This window comes from Prionailurus bengalensis, chromosome C1 (genome assembly GCF_016509475.1).
Source record: "Prionailurus bengalensis isolate Pbe53 chromosome C1, Fcat_Pben_1.1_paternal_pri, whole genome shotgun sequence".
NCBI lineage: Eukaryota > Metazoa > Chordata > Mammalia > Carnivora > Felidae > Prionailurus > Prionailurus bengalensis.
In genome coordinates, this window is record NC_057345.1 from 85,240,400 (window position 1) to 85,248,985 (window position 8,586).

Below are 8,586 nucleotides of genomic sequence, written 5' to 3' on the forward strand. Positions count from 1 at the left end.
ACTCATCACTCAGGCAGCTCTGCATGGTTTAATATGCAGTTACATACATTACATGGTTTTAGACTCATGAAATCGGTTGCTGACTAAGAATAAATATTGTCTCACAGCTGTTAGAAAGGTTCAAATACTTTAAACTGAATGCAGGAAGAAAATAGGTCCAATCTGTTCTGTTCTGCAAAATGTCAATAGAGACTGTTAAGCAGGCACGTCTGATACTTTTCTTTTTGCACAAATTACAGGGTAGAATAGAAACTAGCATAGCATGAATAGAAAGTCATATTTCAGGAGAATAAAAGCAGTGGCAAATCAATGAGCTGAACCTGCACAGGTAACTACTTGTCATGAGTGTCTGAAGCTAAGTCCATCTGAAGAGAGGAGGAAGCACTTCAAGACAGAGGTCTCTAATCACAGGGCACTGTTCTAGGCACATGTTTTTCTTTTTTTTTTTTAATATGAAATTTATTGTCAAATTGGTTTCCATACAACATCCAGTGCTCATCCCAACAGTCTAGGCACATGTTTCTATGAACTTGCTCGTTCATAACACTTGGAATCAAAAATGCAGGGCCCAAAAATAAACTGTATTCGTCTTTCTGAGAGCAATTTGCCTATTTCTTAGCAGCTGCAGCAGAAGGGAGAAGATAAGCTAGGGAGCCACACACATGTTCTAAAATAGCATTAAAGGCCTATGATTAAAATACCTTTAAATCTGTTCAATAACACATTCCAGCTCAAAGCGTTTCTCCTTCCCAGCTCTCTCTCTGTCTCAACCCCCGCCTGCAGAGAGCCTGTGTAATTGCCGAATCACTGATGTTTGAAACAAAGAAAAGATAATCCTTCTCTGAATAAAATCATTAAGAGTGTGAAGAAAGCCCAATCTCCATGCTCCTATCATGAGATTGGGTTTTAATATTTCTGCTGGTACATTGTGAAATACTTATTTTTAAATAATACGTTAGCAGCAGGCTGTTGATTTATTCCCGTTTGAATATTCAGCCCCCACACACCCATGTTAAAGCACATCCTGTGTCCTTAACATACTTCAGCCCAAATAATAATCACAGATGGAGTGTGGTGCTCACCCCAAGAGCACTGTGCACCACTCTGTTTCTACCTTCATGTGTAGAAAATCTTTGGTCTTAAATTTTTTTTTATTCTAGAAGAAATCAATGTATATGCATATTGTTCTCAATCAGAAGAGGGTGCTCCTCAAAATGAAAAGATAGCATGTGTCTCCCTATGCCTGTGGTCTGCTTTGATTCCACAAGTGCTAAACGTCATGGTCACTGATGGTAAGTCCCGGTGTGCACAATTGCTGGTAGGAGTTGACACTAGGCAACTCAAGGAATCTATTGAGAGCCACAGTTTCAATCTCAAGAGAACTTTGATAGGTCAGGTGAGGAAAGGGGGATTGCTTATGTCACTACTTTTTTTTTTTTTAATTTTTTTTTAACGTTTATTTATTTTTGAGACAGAGAGAGACAGAGCATGAATGGGGGAGGCTCAGAGAGAGAGGGAGACACAGAATCCGAAACAGGCTCCAGGCTCTGAGCGGAAAGCACAGAGCCCGACGCAGGGCCCGAACTCACGGACCGCGAGATCATGACCTGACCTGAAGTTGGCCGCTTAACCGACTGAGCCACCCAGGCACCCCGTATGTCACTTCTCCTTTTGCTTCATGCCTAACTAGATCCAATTGAAATGAAGTTTTCAGGAGTTTCTGATGGCTAGGGATCTCAAAATCTGAGGATTAAAGAGGAAAAATTATTCTCTAATCACTGTAAATTAAATTAAACTCATTCCAATATAATTCAATTAACCCTTTCTCTGATCAAGACACTACTCAATGAATGATTCAAATACAATATATTCTACAAGCTTTTTTCATTAAGGCTTACTAATAATTGCTTTACAATGAAGTAAAAAAAATATTAACCCCATTTTAAATACTATAGGAATTCTGAGGCTCAGAAACTTTAAGTAAACTTACATAAAATCAAGATGCTAGTAACACAAAATAATTCTGAAACCACTATTCTTATTACTGTAAAGGTGTGTTGGAGGAAAGACTAGTTCTAGGGCAATGTCTTAGTCCGTTTGGCAGCCATAACAAAATGCCATAGACTAGCTGGCTTACAAATGACAGAAATTTATTTCTCACAATTCTGGAAATTGGGAAATCCAAGATAAAGGTGTCAGCAGATTTGGTGTCTGGCGAGAACCCAGTTTCTGGTTCATTTCTGGCTGGTAGCCATGACCTCACATGGAGGGAAGATGAGGGATCTTGTCTCTTTTTTTATACAGGCACTAATGTCATTCACTTGGGATCTGCTCTCATAACCTCATTATCTCCTAAAGTCTCCACCTCTTAATGCCTTAATACCTTGCGGGGTTGAGGTTTTAACATATGGATTTTGGGAGGACATAAACATTCAGTCCATTACAGGCAAGATGTATAGATTAAATGAGATACTTGATGCTATAGCTAGAGGTGAAGGTTCACTGGATTCTCAAGTAGCAGGTATACCTAGAAATAACCTAAGTAGAAAAAAAAATTGCTAAGCCTTCAAATAACCTCTATCTCTATATTCAACTAGAAGTTGAAACTACCAATTCTTGAGGATCCAAATTGTAATGATTTTAGTGCAAAATTGTATGTCATTTCTAGATTTTACAGATATTACAGTAAATGTAGCTGAACATACAGCTGGAGGTTTGTACTGCAAATTTGAGCAGTATTGTGGAGGTATCCAAGTACCTACCACGCCCTTCCCCCCCACCCTACCCTGTGAGGAAAGCAATAGCAGGTAATGTCTTCTATTAAAGTTGTCATGTTTTTACCATGTGACCTTGCTATACTGGTCATAACTCAACCAGGATGCCCACAGCTAGAATTCACAGATGCCCTTTTCTCAGTGGATGACAAAATACATCACAAGAATTGCTATTGGGTCCTGGAATAGTTGTTGAATCTTGGGAAATGTTCCAATTTTCCATAAAGCTAACTAAATTGTAAAATTTGGAAAGCAGTTTTCTATGCTTCCTCATTTCTCCATGAATTCTCAAACTAAATCCCAACTACCTGAAGAAGATAATTCACCAGAGCCTAACTAGCAATATTCATCAATATTACCATAGTTTTTAGCCACAAATAGGGAGAACTATTTTACTTGCATTTAAAGTCATTGCAGACACATCCACTAACCATCAAAAAAATGCAAAATTAAAACCACAACAAAGTATCATCTTATACCTTTCAGAATGGTTATTATCAAAAAGACAAGTGTTGGTGAGAATGTGCAAAAAAGAGAACCCTCTTGATGGATTGGGAATGTAAATTGGGCAGCCACCATAGAAAACAACATAGAGGGTCCTCAAAAATTAAAAATAGAACTACCATACAATCTAGCAATTCCACTGAATGTTTATCCAAAAAAATGAACACCAATCAAAAAGATATATGTACCCATATGTTCATTGCAGCATTATTTACAATAGCCAGGATATAAAAGCAATCTAAATGGGGTGCCAGGGTGGCTCAGTTGGTTAAACTTCCAACTTCGGCTCAGGGAATGATCTCAAGGCTCTTGCGTTCGAGCCCCACGTCGGGCTCTGTGCTGAGAGCTCAGAGCCTGCAGACTGGTCAGATTCTCTCTCTCTCTCTCTCTCCCTCCCTCCTTCCCTCCCTCCCTCCCCTGCTCACGCGCTCTCTCTCTCTCTCTCTCTCTCTCTCTCTCTCCTTCAAAAGTAAACATTAAAAAGATTTTTTTTTAAATAAGTAAATAAATAAAAGCAACCTAAGTGTCCCTCAATAAATGGACATCCATCAGTAGATGAATGGATAAAGATGTGGTATATATATAATAGGACTATTACTCTGTCATCAAAAGAATGAAATCTTGCCATTCGTGACAACATGGATGAACCCAGAGAGTATTATACTAAGTGAAATAAATCAAATAGAGAAAGACAAATATCATATGATTCTACTTACATGTGGAATCTAAAAAACAAAACAAATAAACAAAATAGAAACAGACTCATAAATATAGAGAACAAACTGGTGGTTACCAGAAGAAAAGGGAGTGGAATGATGAGCTAAAAAGATAAAGGGGATTAAGCAGGATGAACTTCTAGTTATAAAATACATAAGTCAAGGGGATATAAAGTGCAGCATAAGGAATATAGTAAATACCATTGTAATAACTTTGTATGGTGACGGATGGTAACTAGACTTATCCAGGTGATCTTTTTGTAATGTGTGTAAATGTTGAATCACTGTGTTGTACACCTGAAAGAAATATAATGTTGTATGTCAATTATACTTTAATAAAACAAAACAAAAAAGAGTTTCTTGAATTCTCTAAAAAAAAATTAACAAAGAAAGAAATCCAGCTAGCCTTGACCAAAACAAACAAACAAAAAACCCTCCTTAAAAATAGCTTAGCAACTTTATATTCTCTATAAATCAATCATAAATGATCAATAAAATAAAATTTTCCATAACATAGTAAAGTCCTTAGAACAAGTGGGCTTTTAATTTGCTCGCTGTGTGACCTATAATAAATCAACTTATATTTAATTTTGTTTCTGTTTCCAGACATGTTACCATGGACAAGTTACTTTGCCTGACCTGTCTGATCCCAAATGTTCTCACCTTTTAAATGGGCATAAAATTAAAAATAAATAGTAAATAAATGGGCATAAAATTGGTTCTTATTTCATAGAATTATTGTGGAATAAAAAGAGACAATACCTGCCAAGCATTAAATACAATTCTTAGAACATAGTTAATTTTTTTTTCTTTCCTTTTGTTCTTAGTCTCCAGTCCTGGCTACTTAACAAGTATAACCACTGCAATGACAAATATATCTCACTGAAGTTTGCAGTCTAAGACATAATAAAAAGGTCCCCTTTCCCTGAATTCTTCAATACTCAGCCCCGCCTGAGGTGTCCACATTTCTAGAGTTGCAGGCCCTCACATGAGGAAAGGTGTGCATGTAAAGGCACAGTCTTAAAGAAAGTTCCTTCCCAATTTCCCCCACAGGGGCAGGGGCTTATCTACTCAAGAGTTGAGGCAAGAAGAAGCAAGGTTATGGTCTTCCCACAACGTGTACAAAATGTCCTAACAATAAATAAAAACCCAGATGCTCTTGGCTGCCATTTCCACCCAAGGGACATGGTCAGACATAGCTAATAAAACTCTGGCTGACAGGCTGTCAGAGGATCATTTATTTTCATTCTGTGCACATAAAAGAAAGCACTTTTGAACCTATGAAACATGCCAATATGCACATTAAAATACATTCTTCCCCATTAGAAGTTTGACTTTCAAAGCAACGTAAAGGTCGTGTATCAAAATTAAGCAGGTGCAAAGAATCTCAAGACATCAACAATTCAATGTTAGAAACTTGAAATGGTTCAATGAAATGAAATATCCATATTTTATTCACCAGGTGAAAAATATTTTTGACTCATCACAGAAAAGGGATGACTGACAAGCTAACAAGTTAAGCCTGAGACTTCAAGAAGCAACTCAAATTACATTGAATTATAAGTGATATGAAATAAAAAGCCACAAGTGCTAGAAAGCAGATGGAGGGGGGGAAACTTAGCCAATTCCTCAATGCGATAGAAACATCTTCCTGGTGATGATTAAATAAGGTGCAGAGTAAGAAAATCTGTACAGACTTCTGAGTTAGAAATTGGGCAAATTTTCTTTGGCCTGTTAAAATCTGATAGGGTGTTTTAAAATTAGTAATCTAATACCAAAGGAAATGAAAGATACTTCTCCACACACTCTTGCTCCCTAAAAATAAAAGTCCATTAGACCTTTTTGTTTACTGCCAAGGAGATAATTAAACATTTTTTGTTCTGTTAAAGGCCAAAAATGTTGATAGGCTATGGTGGAATATAGAACTACTTTGAAGAAATAGTTCAATAGTTGGAAGCCATTATGGCCTTTATGTTAAAAGATCTAGTCTACTGATCTCATTCAAATACCTATAAAAGCCAGGTCAGTAATAATATAACAATAAGTAATAAGCAATGATAAATAAAGTAATAACAACTACAAAGTACTTATTATGTACTAGTGATGGTTCTAAGTGCAACACATACACTTATGAGATAGGTGTCTTTTATTTATGTTCAATTTAAAGATGAAAACCTGAAATGTAGAAAGGTTACATGATTTTTTTTTTCTGAAATTTATTGACAAATTGGTTTCCATACAACACCCAGTGCTCATCCCAAAAGGTGCCCTCCTCAATACCCATCACCCACCGTCTCCTCCCTCCCACCCCCCATCAACCCTCAGTTTGTTCTCAGTTTTTCAACAGTCTCTTATGCTTTGGCTCTCTCCCATTCTAACCTCTTTTTTTTTTTTTTTCCTTCCCCTCCCCCATGGGTTCCTGCCAAGTTTCTCAGGATCCACATAAGAGTGAAACCATATGGTATCTGTCTTTCTCTGTATGGCTTATTTCACTTAGCATCACACTCTCCAGTTCCATCCACGTTGCTACAAAAGGCCATATTTCATTTTTTCTCATTGCCACGTAATATTCCATTGTGTATATAAACCACAATTTCTTTATCCATTCATCAGTTGATGGACATTTAGGCTCTTTCCATAATTTGGCTATTGTTGAGAGTGCTGCTATGAACATTGGGGTACAAGTGGCCCTATGCATCAGTGCTCCTGTATCCCTTGGATAAATTCCTAGCAGTGCTATTGCTGGGTCATAGGGTAGGTCTATTTTTAATTTTCTGAGGAACCTCCACACTGCTTTCCAGAGCGGCTGCACCAATTTGCATTCCCACCAACAGTGCAAGAGGGTTCCCGTTTCTCCACATCCTAAGGTTACATGATTTGACCAAGCCACATAGTTAGTGAGTGGTGGAGCTTAGATTCAAACTCGAACAATCTTGTTCTAAAGGTTGTGCACTTAAACCAAAAATATAAGAGAAGGAACAGGGAAGAATGAGAACACAGATATTCAGTTTTATTGTTGGGAACAAAAAGGCAGGATGGAGACTTTAGCTAATTGGAGAACAAACCTATCTGTGAGTCAAATTCAATCCTTGTCTCGCTGGTTTGCAGACTTAGGCCTGAAGAAGATAAGGACTACATTGCCCAGAGTAGGACACGGTGGAAGCTATAGCCTTGAGCATTGATCAGGGTAGTCTTTCAAAGCCTCATAGTAGCTTGATTCCTAGAGACTGGGCAGTTGGATGAAGGTGGGGTTCTGTGGAGTGTCACACTGGCTTACTTGTTCATAACACTTTAAAAAGGACAGGATCTGAGTCATTGACAGCTACTTGAGTTCCGATGAAAATGGAGCAGGCAAATAGAGCCATGGCCAAAGTTCCTGGAACACTTAGCTCTTGAGAAGAGATGCTACCTGCAGAGCCAGACACTTTCAAAAATATCTTATGGAATCAGAAAAAAAGCAATAGCAATCTGTGATAGATCAGAGAGCCAGGGATTGCTCTTATTTTTCCTGGACTGTGCAAATCACAAGGTTTGGAATAGCCCAAGAGATAGGGCAGGACCTGAAAAAAATGAGTGATATTAGAATTAATCCTTGGAAAATGAGAGCAAGAAAAAGTTCCAGGAGGGCAAGACCTGTCTGCCTTCTTTTCCAAGACTATCCCCAGAATTGAGCACATGTCTGGCATATGCAGAATAAATAAACCAGATTTTCATTTTATCCAGAAAAAAAAAAGGCTCCATGGTATTTCTTCCATCTCAGGTTTTGGAGCAACTCTTACTCTATTCATTGTTGATTTATAGATTCTTTTTAAGCTGAAAGGGACTTCCACAATTATTCTTATATTTTATAGATGACGAAACTATGACCCAAGAACCCAGCCAATTAGTGGGAGAGCTAGGACTAAGGACTCATCCAATCCTTCCTCACTCTAACAATGTATCTACTTACTTACCTTCCAAAAATTCTTATAGTCTCAAAATAAAACTTCTGTTAAGAATAAAACATTTCAGACAATTACTATCTTTTGCATTATAGGTTTTGCACTCAGTCATGCTATTGTGCTCATGCAAAAGTAATTTCTGCTTCATATAGATGGCCTTTGTGGCCTCACCACCAACTTTCACACACCCCATTTACTTCTATCCAGAACACTTCCTACTTGGAGCTCAACCTCTCCTCTCCACGGAGACTTTCTTAACAATTCCTTTATTGAAATTTACCCATTTACAACTGGGAGCCACTATTTGGCAATGGGCCCTTCCCACATTCAAAGAGGCAATTAAGGTCATTCACACTAAATTGGGTCAAGTGAAACATCTTCTCTATAATAGATAATTCATCCAGTCACTTTTATTTGCCTCTGAATCATTAAAGCAGACATTTCGAAGCGCAAGTCTCTTACCGATAATTTCTAGTGAGTCAGTGTTTTGTTTATTTTTAACTTAAGTTGGAATAGCTAATCTTTCTTTTCTTTATTACCCTCTTAGGGTTTTGTCCTATTCTTACTCAGAGGTATGAGAAATAATCCTTCCCCAGTTAGTTTTGAAGAAAACCACTGGAGATGAGAAGGAAGCCACAGAATGCTAAACAG